General features: G+C 51.0%; 1 protein-coding gene across 2 annotated transcripts in view; it reads left to right on the forward strand.

The window, feature by feature from the left end:
• The window catches only part of LBR (lamin B receptor), a 616153-nt gene that overhangs the window by 262534 nt on the left and 341144 nt on the right, over positions 1-12475 (forward strand). The window lies entirely within an intron of this gene.

Here is a 12475-nt window from a genome sequence, read left to right on the forward strand (position 1 = left end):
TTGTAGTTTGGGGCAGCAAATCTGAGTTGCTATGCAGCTCTCACATATTTATTCAATGATCTGGGGCAACAAGCAGGGGTCACCCCGTCCAACGAGGTGCAGGGTGCCACCCAAATTCATGACAGCTTCCTCCAAAGTGTGAGATCTTCTGGCTCCCACAAAACACTGCACTTTAAAATTCAGAATGGAAGATTACTCTCCAGGAGAGTAAGACCTGGCTAAACCAACCTACTAGGGAAACAACCTTTACAATACAGTCATTACATCGCACTACATTTACAACACAGTCATTACATCGCAACATCCTTTACATTGCATGCCATTACAACGCAGCCATTACATCGCATGTCACTGCAACGCATGTCACTTCAACGCAGGCATTACATCGCATGTCATTACAACACATACCATTACAACGCATAGTACCCGTACACTATCCAACACTTACCTTACTGTTGCACTCACTGGAGTTAGAATAGTAATTTTTACCCCTACACTATCCAACACTTACCCTACTGTTGCACTCACTGGAGTTAGAATAGTAATTTTTACCCCTGCACTATCCAACACTTACCTTAAATGCAATGTAATGGTATAATGCGATATAATGGAATGCGTTGTGAATGTAGTTTCTAAAAATGCGTTGTAATGGCATTTAATGTAAATAATGCGTTGTTAAGAATGTTGCGATGTAAAAACTGCCTTGTAAAGGCATGCGTTGTAAATGTATGCTTTATAACATCATACATTTCCCTACCAGTGTGGCTTATTTCCATTAACACTCCCCCTCCAGACCTTCTGCAAATTCCTTTCCTGGGTCTGCCATCTTGCCTGGGGGTACAGAAAGCAGAGGTAGATCTGACTGGCATTCCTCACTGACCTGCTCCCTTTGAAGCCCTGTTTGATTTACCCAGCCCTCTTTCTGACCTGTCCTCTGCAGCTGCAGAGTTCTCCCCATCAGATAACCTCTGCTCTGTGCGGCCACATATCACCTCATCAAAGTAGCTTGGCTAAGCCTGATAAGGAGAGGCTGCTAGAAAGCTGGATTCTGATGGATACATCTGCCTGTGGATTCCTCACCTTATGAATATCCCCTGCGCCAGCATTCTGCAGAATGTCATCGGAGCCATAAGAGAACCACGTCGGCATGATGGCGTCAGTTCCCTTTTTTCCACGCTATCGACGTGAACGTTTTTTTGTCGGACTCTCCATACTTCGTTTGGATACTTTGTATTTTTGATTGTATCTCTTCCTTTGTTTGTCATCTCTGCTCCGAGGAAGTCAGTGTTTAAACCTTACAGGGAATGCGGAATACATATGTCAATTACTGACCTGCATGAAGACTGCCTTTGGTGTTTATCCTCGGATAATGACGTCGAGGGATGCTCTTCGTGCAGGAAGATGAATCCAAAGGCGATAAAGGAGCGAGAAGCAAAGCTTTACATGGCTAAGGCAAGAAAAGAAAAAAGGAGTCGAAAAAAAAGGTCTAAGTCTGATTCTTCGACGTCACAGAAGTCCAAGAAGAAGCATAAGTAGAAGAGGAGGCATGCTTCTCGATGCCGGTCTTCGAAGACTGTGGTGTCGAGGTCGCCTTCTCCTGTTCCTCGAGGTCGAGAAAAGGACTTTGTTTCACCTTCACCTTCAGTGTCTCCTCAGGTGACTCCGGCTCATTCTCATTCCTATAAGGGGACTCCAGAGCAGGCATTGACGCCGAGATTTTCTCCCTCAAATCCGGCTGATGATGATGAGGTTCCTTCGACTCCAGGTATTAATCCTGTGGCTCCAGCGGCTTCGACTCCAGAGGTACCTCGATCGGATCTGGAACCGGCTCCTTACCCTCAGTTTCTGATGGATACATCTGCCAGTGGATTCCTCACCTTGTGAATATCCCCCTGCGTCAGCAACATTCGGAAATTGTTTTGTAGCTCATCACGCCGACGTGGACGACGTCACAGAAGCACGGCATCGTGCACGGCTCCGCTGACGTCACTGACTCCATAATAGGACTCCGTCGGCGTGATGACATCAGTTCCCTTTTTTTCCGCGTCGTCGACGCTAACGGTTTTTCCAAGGATCCTCAGTAGCTCGTTGTTACTCTGTTACTGTTGGTTGTTTCCAGTGTTTTCTAGTTTCCTGTCGAGATGTCTTCGAAGAAAACTGGGTTCAAGCCCTGTGGATAGTGCGGTAAGATGATGTCCTTTACGGATCTGCACGAGGACTGTGTATGGTGTCTTGTCTTTTGACCACGATGTCGAAGGGTGTCCGTGCTGTAAGAAGATGAACCCCAAGGCGCTGCGAGAAAGAGAGGCGTAGCTACTTGTAGCGAAGATGAAAGGCAAGAAAGACAGGAAGAGTTCGAAGTCCCGCTCGGGGCGATCGAGGTCCCGTTAGAGGTCGAGGTCGGCTTCGAGGTCGACTTCGGGGCATGCTTCTCTTTCGAAGAAGAAGCATAAGAAGAGGAAACCCGGGTCTCGGCGTCATTCAGAGAGGGATTCGGATCCGAAGTCGAAGTCTCTAAGTCGTCGACATCGGAAGGATTATGTGTCTCCATCTTCTGTTTTACCGAATCCGGAAGGTGAGCCCTCTCCTGTGGAGTCACCGGAGCGGTCTCCGGCTTCGGTAACGAATCCTTCCCCGATGTCGATGCATTCTCCACCTCAAGAGGAGGAAGTGGCTCCATTGCCAGAAGTGTCTGTGACTCCGGTGCATCTTCCTGAAGATCTGGTTGACCCTGCTCCTGTACCTCGACAGGAGCAGCCTGTGGGTTCGTACCACCCTTTTCCAGACCCAAGGCAAGACCCGATGCATTATTTAAATGTGATGTATGGGGTCTTCTCAAGAGCTACGTACCCCTCTGGTGCACCAGGTGGTCCCATGGGTCCGATGGGCTTTAATCTAGGCGTCCCTCAGACTTTATGCTCCGGCGCCGTTTATGCCTTTTATGCCGGCACCATCTTGGCATTTCTCGGCGCCGAGGTCATCGACGCTGATTCCATCTTCACCGGCTCCGACCTCGACTCGACCTCGTAAACTCTAGACTGATCCTCCAGCTCCGAGCTCGACGCCGGCTCCGTCGGAGTCGGTTGTGGTTCCGTTGACCCCGAGGATGAGGTCGAGGCGGAAGGCTCAAAGGCTTTTGGAGGAGCAAAGATATAGAGAAGAGGGAGAGCTGCATGAACCTGATGATTTATTTGATGACCTTAAGGATGCAAGTGGTTTGGAGTTTTCTCCTGAGTGGGAGCTTTCTTCGGTTCCTGATGCCCCATCGAAGGATGTAGCACCATCCCACACGGTCATTAGAAAGGCAGGTGAACTTTTAGATCTGAATCTGTCTACTGCGGAGTTCAAATCAAACATTTTGATGGATGTGCTCCATTTTCCCTCTTCAGTGGTAGAGCCTATGCTACCATTTAATGAAGCAATCACAGAGCCTGTCCTAGAAGTGTGGCGTAAGCCCTTTTCGTCTCCTGCAGTATCAAGGGCTGTTGCAAGGAGGTATAGAGTGGCTCCTGGGGATCCAGACTTTCTGTCTTCGCATCCATCTCCGGAAAGCTTGGTAGTTCAGGCAGCCTGTTCCCAAAAATCTACAGGTGCTCTAATGGACTCTGCGAAGCAGTTGGTTCCAAAGATTCCTGAGGAGGACAGGCAGAACTAGTGAGGTTCTTGCAGATACGCAGGCTGCTGCTCGCCAAGTGATACAGAGCGGGCTGAATACTGCTTACTCTGTGGCAAGAGTCATGGGATCGTCTATTGCCACCAGGAGGGCTGCTTGGTTGAAGACTTGGTTGAACACACCTCTTCCCCTGATCGCCCTTCTTCCTTTTTTCCCTGATGACCCGTCCTCTCGACTGTCTTGGTTTCAGCGCTGGGATGCTTACGGGTTACTATGCGCTCTACAAAACCCTATTAATAATAATAATAATAATAATAACTTCTGAATTTTCATCTGATGTTCAGGCCACTTTAATTGATCTTCCATTTGATGGTTCAGGCCTGTTTGGGAAGAAGGCGGATGCTGCCTTGGAAATGTTCAAGGACAATAAGGCGACACCTAGATCTTTAGGTCTTCAGTCCAGAGAATCTTCTAGTAGGAAATTCAGAGGATTCGGAAGATCTTCCTTTCGCAGCAGCAAAACTCACTGTACAAATCGTACGGGGTAGAAACAGGGGACGCCCTAGAGGTCGTCAAGCCTCCTCCTCCTCATCTTCCTCTTCCCACCCCCCTCCTGCCACAGCAAAGTAACCCTAGATCCGCCATTCCGGATCATGTTGGTCCTGTGGGGGGTCAGCTTACTCATTTTCTACAGGATTGGGAATCAGTCACATCAGACCTTTGGGTTCTCAATCTTGTAGCGAATGGGTATGCTCTTCCCTTTTGGGAATTTCCCCCAAATTACCCTCCTTGTCAAGGATTCTGCACGAAAGACCACCTACTTCTCCTGCAGGAGGAAGTTCTAACATTACTGAGAAAAGCGGGAAAGGGGTCAGGGATGCTACTCCCGGTATTTCCTGATACCCAAGAAGGATGGCAGGCTTCGTCCAATCCTGGACCTCAGGATCTTGAACCTCTTTCTGAAGCAGTATTTTCATATCCCTATCCTTAAGTTGCGCAGGAAGTATCTCCATTTTACGGTGGGGACGCAACATTATCAGTTTGCGGTCCTCCCATTTGGACTACTACACCTCGAGTCTTCACCAAGGTGATGGCGGTGGTGGCTGCACATCTCAGAAGATCAGGGATACCAGTGTTACCTTATCTAGACGACTGGCTGATCAAGGCGGAGTCGCCAGAGAAGGTGCTACTTCATCTGCAGGTCACAACTCAGTTGTTGTAGAGATTGGGCTTTTCGATAAATGTGCCCAAGTCTCACCTGGTGCCCTCTCAGTGCAACCTGTTCATAGGTGCGGTACTGGATACCACTGTGTGTCGGGCATTCCCTCCTCCACAAAGGATTCTCGACATACAGGAAATTATTCCTTTATTTTACAATGGAGCGGTCGTTCCAGTTCGGAAGGTCCTTCGTCTGCTCGGTCTGATGACTTCCTGCATTCTGTTGGTCAACCATGCACGCTGGCACATGAGGGCACTCCAGTGGTGCCTCCGCAGGCAGTGGTATCAACACAACGGAGATCTCGGGGAGTCAGCGAGGATCTCCAGAGAAGCTGCGGTGGATCTATCTTGGTGTAGCGTGGAAGGCAGTCTGTCTCAAGGAAAGCCCTTTCATATGCCTCCATCGGTGGCCACAGTGATAGCGGATGCACCCACCCTAGGGTGGGGTGCTCATCTGGGGGATCTGGAGATCAAGGGTCTTTGGTCTCCAGATGAAAGGTTGCTTCACATCAACCTTCTAGAGTTGCGGGCAATACGTTCAGTGCTCAAGGCCTTCCTCCCTTCCCTTCGGGTTCAGGACCACAGGATTTGTCTAGTGGCAAATCATCTGGCCGGACTTCTGAACGTGCGTGCAGACAGTCTCTGTCGGCAGTTCTCAGCCGACCACGAGTGGAGGCCTCATCCGGAGGTGGTTCGTCACGTCTATCAGATGTGGGGAACTGCTCGGGTGGACCCCTTTGCCACTCGCGAGAATGCTCACTGCCCGTCATTCTGTAGTCTCCAGTTTCCGATACAGGAGCGTTGGGGACGCGTTTCAGTTGAGTTGGGACTCACAACTCCTTTACGTGTTTCCTCCCATACCCTTGATTCCTCGGGTTCTGAGGAAGATTCACCAAGACCGGGCCCAAGTCATATTGATCGCCCGGATTGGCCAAGAAGGGTGTGGTATACAGATCTTCTCCACCTCTCCTCGTGCCCTCTGCTTCGTCTCCTTCTCAGGGCAGACCTCTCATAGTCGCAGGGGCAGGTTCTACACCCCCTCCTCCAGACCTTACACCTTCATGCTTGGAGATTGAACGGGGCAACCTGAATTCTTTTTCTCTCCCACTTGACGTGGTGGATGTTATATTATCGGCCAGGCAACACTCCACCAAGTCTATCTATTCCTATAGGTGGTTGAAATTTGTTAAATGGTGTGGAGAGAAATCTATTGTTCCCTTAAAAGCTCATCCTTCTGATGTTCTTTGTTTTTCACTTCATTTGGCTCAGCAGGGTTGTGCTGTAGGCACTGTTAAAGGAGCTTTGTCGGCATTTTTTTGTTTGCCTGATCAGCCTTCTCTATTTAAGTTCCAATAGTCTTAAGGTTCATTAAGGGGCTGACAAACATGTTTCCTCCCACTCCTTTTATTATGCCCCAGTGGGATTTGAATCTGGTGTTAACTTTTTTATTGGTTCTATGTTCGAACCTATGCATAGTTGTCCGTTGAGGCTAATGACATATAAAACGGTCATTCTGGTGGCTATCACTTCATCTAGGAGGGTGAGTGAGCTCCAGGCTTTGAGTTCAAAGCCTCCTTTTCTGACCATGCATGCTGAAAAGATGGGTTCGAGGCATGTGGGCTGCTAAATTCATATCTTAGCATTAGATCGCCGCCTAGTGTTGGGCTCGGATGATTGCACATTGTTGTCCTGGAAGAGTCTTCGAAGTATCCTGAGATAGGTGGCTCCTCCCCTGGACTACAGTGCGCATGGGCATCGGCTCCATCCCCAGATTGTTTTTTTCCGCCATTGGGTTCGGATGTGGTCTCGACGTCTTACTGTCGGAACCAAGTAAAACTAACTTTTGGCGGCCAAAAGGCCTCGATTTCATTGCGTCGGTATTGTCTGCGCACGGTCTCGAGTCTTCCGTCTCTTGGAGCCGGAATAAGCGGAGTTTTCTTCGCTCTCTGAACTTTGAGGCCTTCTCATCGCGACACGACTGCAAGCCTTTTCGGACATGGAGCGGAGCCCGTTTAAGTACTGCCCGCTCTGTGGGTCCAAGTACCCACACATCGATCTACACCCCGTCTGTAACAAGTGCCTTTCGCCTGACCACGACGACGGAAAGTGCAAATTGTGTGCGCAGTTCCGCTCCAAGAAAACTCTCAAGCTTCGGCGCGCGGTGCGCTTGGAAGCTAAGCAAGCGGCCCCGGATCCGGAGAACATCTTCGGCGACCAGGACGAAGAGGTCCAGGGTCACCATCTACAAATCTCCCCACCAGAGACGGAGATCGAGGCGGATCCGGGAGACGACGACGGAGTCGCGGGTCAAGGCCTTGAATACGTCGAAGAGGTAGGAGACGACGATGAGATTTATGGGGCCGCGGCAGACAGCTCGGGGGACGAGCTCTGCCCCGAAGGTTACGAAGATACCGACCGGGACACGGGATCGCCTTTCGGCCTTACCCAAGACCCGTTGCCGCAAGCCTCAGCCCCGCCTTCGGGCCCGGCTACGGACTCACTTGCTGAGCAGACTGTTTCGAAACCGAAACTGAAACCATCGGGATCGACGACACCTAAAATGGCCGACCCGAAAACGAAACCGAAACTTAAGGACTCGAGTGTCCCTAAGATGGCTGCCGTGCCGGTAAAAAAGACGGTGCCCGCTACCCCATCGGCTCCGTCAACCTCCGGTCCGCAGAAGCCGAAGAAGGCCGTCGATTCCGATGTTGCAAAATCAAAACCGACGCCTGAGGAGGGGTCCTCCAAGAAAGATGGTCGGCACGGGTCAGCGGCAACGACGCCGTCCAAGCCCGCCAAAGTCGGCTCCAAGGAGGCGACGCACAAGAAGTCTGCGCTCAGGAATCGGAGGCGGTGAAGACGGGTTCCGCGCCCAAAGCGCACAAGGCCCACAAGGACGTCGGATCCGAAGGACCGATCAGACCTTCCTCGTCAGCGCCGAAACCCACTGTGAGTGAGACGTCCCTCATCGCAGACTCACTGCAAAGAATCAGGGAGAAAGCCTTTGCCCCGTCGGCTCCGATACCATCGCCGCAGCCGCAAAAGGACACTCCAGCAAAGCCTTCTGGGAAACTTCTCTTTCTTTTGCCACCTAAGGAGGCGCCGAAAGCGTTTTCAACCAAACCGGCTCCGAAACAAGTTTCTTCGCCGGCTGGCCCGCTTCCACGTCGGGTACTCGAATCAGAAGACGATTCAGAGCATTTCATCGACGCTGACACAGGCAAGCTGACCCTCTATAAGAGGAAAATCACTTCGGAGCCAGTGGACTCCTATGTCATCCCACTGAAAAAGAAGAGGGTGCCCCTTGACGCCTCAGGCCTCACGGAGCCAATCCAGCCTCCTCCAAGACGGAGCCCTACTCCCTCCCCAGAACACTCTGCGGGTGAGGGGTGTGATGAGGATGAGCAGTACAATTTCCCTATCGATGAACCTGATGCACAACCGGATTCATACGATGACACTGGTGACCAGAACACCCAGGGTGTGGGGCAGGACCCGCAGCTCTTTAATGCACGTGCATCCCCGACTGAGGACTCAGCAGGCTTTCATGCACTACTTGAAAGGGCGGCAGCCAATCATGATGTGGACATGCATGCCGACCCGGTTGAGGAAGACTTCCTTTTCGACACCTTTTCAGTCTCTGAAAGGACAGTAAAAACACTTCCTATGCTAAAAGGAGTCCTCAAACATGCTGGGGACATTTTTAAGGAGCCTACAAGAGCGAGAGTGGTCAACCCTCGCATTGAAAAGAAGTACAGGCCTGCACCTGCGGACCCCGCATACATCCGGGGACAATTGCCACTGGACTCTCTTGTGGTCGCCAATGCCAGGAAGCGTGCCAACTCCCAGACAACGGGTGAAGCTCCTCCCCCGGATAAGGAGTCCAAAGTGCTAGAGGCAGGGGGCAAAAGAGTAGCTGCACAGGCATCAAACTTTTGGCGCATCGCCAATACACAGGCGCTCTTGGCGCGTTATGATAGGGCACACTACGACACCCTAGAACAAATTGTGCAACACCTGCCTCCACAGTTCCAAGAAGCTACACAACTGCTCATTAACGAAGGGAAGCTAATCTCAAACGCAGCCATCAAGTGTGCGCTTGACGCTGCAGATACAGCTGCTAGGGCTGTCAACACTAGCGTTATGCTAAGACGACAGGCGTGGCTACGCATCTCAGGCTTTAAACCGGATATTCAGACAACAATTCTTAATCAACCGGTCAATCCTGATAGTCTTTTTGGTCCAGATGTTGACACCACCCTAGAGAAAATAAAAAAGGACACGGAAACTGCTAAATCCATGGGGGCCCTGCAGTCTCAACAGTTTCGTGGCAGCAATTTTCGTCGCTCAGGTGCACGTGGGGTCACCAGAGGACAAATGGGTCAACAATCCCAGTTCTCAAAAGGTGGAGCACAATCCTCGTTCACGAAACAGAACAAGGGAGGTTACAGGAATAACAGCAACAGAGGTCGCGGCAGAGGAAACAACAACCCCCGCTCCTCTACTCCAAGCAAACAGTGACTATCTGTCACTGCCCCCCGACCACCTAACACCTGTCGGGGGGAGACTGCAGCAGTTCCTGCCCGTCTGGAAAAACATCACCACAGACAGGTGGGTGCGACAACTAGTCCAGTATGGTTATTGCCTAGAATTGAAGTCCACTCCACCCAACATCCCGCCAAGGCAAAGGCCTATGTCCGCAGAGCACTTGCTCTTATTGCAGCAGGAGGTAGTGGTGATGCTGCAAAAGGGAGCAATCGAGCAAGTGCCGGTGGGAGAGGAAGGCACAGGGGTATATTCCCTGTACTTCCTTATTCCAAAGAAGGACGGATCTCTCAGACCCATTCTAGATCTACGCCCCCTCAACCTGTACATACTATCGGAACATTTCCACATGCTTACACTGCAACAGATTCTTCCCTTGCTAAACCAAGGAGACTTCTTAGCAACCTTAGATCTCAAGGATGCGTATTTCCACATTCCACTACACCCGTCACACAGAAAATACCTCAGGTTCACTATTCAAGGCAAGCACTACCAGTTCAAGGTCCTACCCTTCGGAGTCACAACAGCCCCGAGGGTGTTCACCAAGTGTCTGGCGACAGTAGCGGCGCACCTCAGGAGGCAGAACATCCATGTCTACCCCTACCTAGACGACTGGCTCGTACAAGCCAAGTCAGAGCAGCAGTGCGCCGCGGACATGTCAACTACAATTCACCTTCTTCACGATCTGGGTTTCTCCCTAAATTACCCAAAATCGCATCTTCAGCCGGCACATGTCCGGCAGTTCCTAGGTGCAACGATCAACACCCTGACGGCCATGGCTCAGCCAAACCAAGTCAGGATAGACAGCATGCAGGCCCTGATCCAAAGGTTCAGGCCACAACACTCGCTTCCAGCGAGAGTGTTCATGCAGTTGATAGGCATGATGGCCTCCTGCATCTTCATAGTCCCTCACGCACGGCTACACATGCGCCCGCTCCAGGAGTGCTTAGCGAATCAGTGGACACAGGCTCGTGGACAATTGACAGACCTAGTGTTGGTTACCAGTCGGGCATACGACTCTCTGCATTGGTGGACTCCACACAACCTTTGCAAGGGCCGACTGTTCCAAGAGCCTGTGCCGCAGATTGTCCTGACAACGGACGCATCTCTCCAGGGATGGGGAGCTCATGTGCTCACTTACACAGTGCAGGGACTATGGTCAACGCAGCAACAGAAGATGCACATCAACTATCTGGAACTGATGGCAATCTTCATGGCGCTCAAGTCCTTCATTGTACATCTGTGCAACAAGGTCGTGCTAGTCCGGACGGACAACATGACCGCGATGTACTACATTCAAAAGCAGGGAGGCACCCACTCGCCACAGCTGTCTCATCTGGCTCAGAGCATGTGGAAGTGGGCCATTCAGAGGAACATTTTCCTCATGGCAGAACACCTCCCAGGAAAGGACAATCAGATGGCGGATCTGCTCAGCAGGTACAGCCATCAAATGCACGAGTGGGAGTTACACCCATCTGTCCTCCACCCGTACTTCCAGCAGTGGGGTCATCCGGAGATAGACCTGTTTGCCACAAAAGAGAACGCAAAATGCCAACACTTTGCCGCCAGGTTCCCTCACCCACCGTCGCAGGGGAATGCGATATGGATGAACTGGTCAGGCAAATTTGCGTACGCTTTTCCGCCAGCCCCTCTAATACCGCTGGTCGCAAGAAAGCTAAGGCAGCACGAGATGACTCTCATCCTAGTTGCTCCAACGTGGGCGCGCCAAGCATGGTACACCACGTTCCTCGAACTCTCAGTGGTGCCGCATCAAAGACTGCGTCTCACGCCCAGTCTTTTGACGCAGAACCATGGAGAAATTCAGCATCCAGATCCGCAACAGCTCAACCTGGCGATCTGGCTCCTGAGGTCCTAGAGTTTGGGTACCTTAACCTGCCTCCAGAATGCATGAGCATCATCAAGGAGGCGAGGAAACCAACTACTAGAGCATGCTATGCTGCAAAGTGGAAGCGTTTTGTCATCTACTGTACAGCCAATGACATCAACCCGCTTGATGCATCTATCCCCAACATCATCTGCTATCTGTTGCATCTTTACAAGTGCAATCTGGCGTACACTTCCATTCGGATACATCTATCCGCCATAGCGGCTTATCTTCAGAACAGGCAGCACCTCTCTGTCTTCAGAGTGCCCGCCATTAAAGCCTTCCTTGAAGGTCTGAAAAGAGTCATTCCCCCAAGGACACCGCCAGCTCCTGTGTGGAACCTCAATGTCGTCCTCACCAGACTGATGGGACCACCATTTGAGCCACTGCACTCGTGTGAACTCCAGTTCCTTACGTGGAAAGTAGCTTTCCTTATAGCTATTACGTCTCTGAGGCGTGTCAGTGAGCTGCAGGCGCTCACAATCCAAGAGCCATTCATTCAAATTCATCCAAATAGGGTAGTGCTACGCACTAACCCCAAATTCCTTCCGAAGGTGGTGTCACAGTTTCATCTAAACCAAACTATTGACTTACCAGCATTCTTTCAAAACCCGCAAACGGTGGCGGAAAGAATGCTCCATACCTTAGATGTACGGAGGGCGTTGATGTACTACATAGACAGAACACAACCCTTTAGAAAGACAAAACAACTCTTTGTTGCCTTCGCACCGCAACACAAAGGCAACCCAATTTCCAAAGCAGGGATAGCCAGGTGGATTGTTAAGTGCATCCAGATATGTTATCAAAAAGCCAAGCGCACTTTAACAATACCCCCCAGAGCGCACTCCACACGCAAACTGGGGGCATCCATGGCTTTCCTAGGGAACATTCCTTTAGAGGATATTTGCAGAGCAGCCACGTGGGTCACACCACATACCTTCACAAAACACTACTGTGTTGATGTGCATTCCAAGCAGCAAGCAGCTGTAGGACAGGCTGTTCTCAAGACACTTTTTCAGGTTTCTGCAGCTGGCACGGGCAACCGCCGCTGATGGAGGGACTGCTATGTATTCTATGCTAAGATATGAATTTAGCAGCCCACATGCCTCGAACTGAATATGCTACTTACCAGTATGCATCTGTTCTTGGCATGTAGGGCTGCTAACATTCATATCGCCCGCCCTCCTCCCCGGTGCCTGTCGCAGCTGCAGATA

This window comes from Lissotriton helveticus, chromosome 6, assembly GCF_964261635.1.
Source record: "Lissotriton helveticus chromosome 6, aLisHel1.1, whole genome shotgun sequence".
Classification (NCBI taxonomy): Eukaryota; Metazoa; Chordata; class Amphibia; order Caudata; family Salamandridae; genus Lissotriton; species Lissotriton helveticus.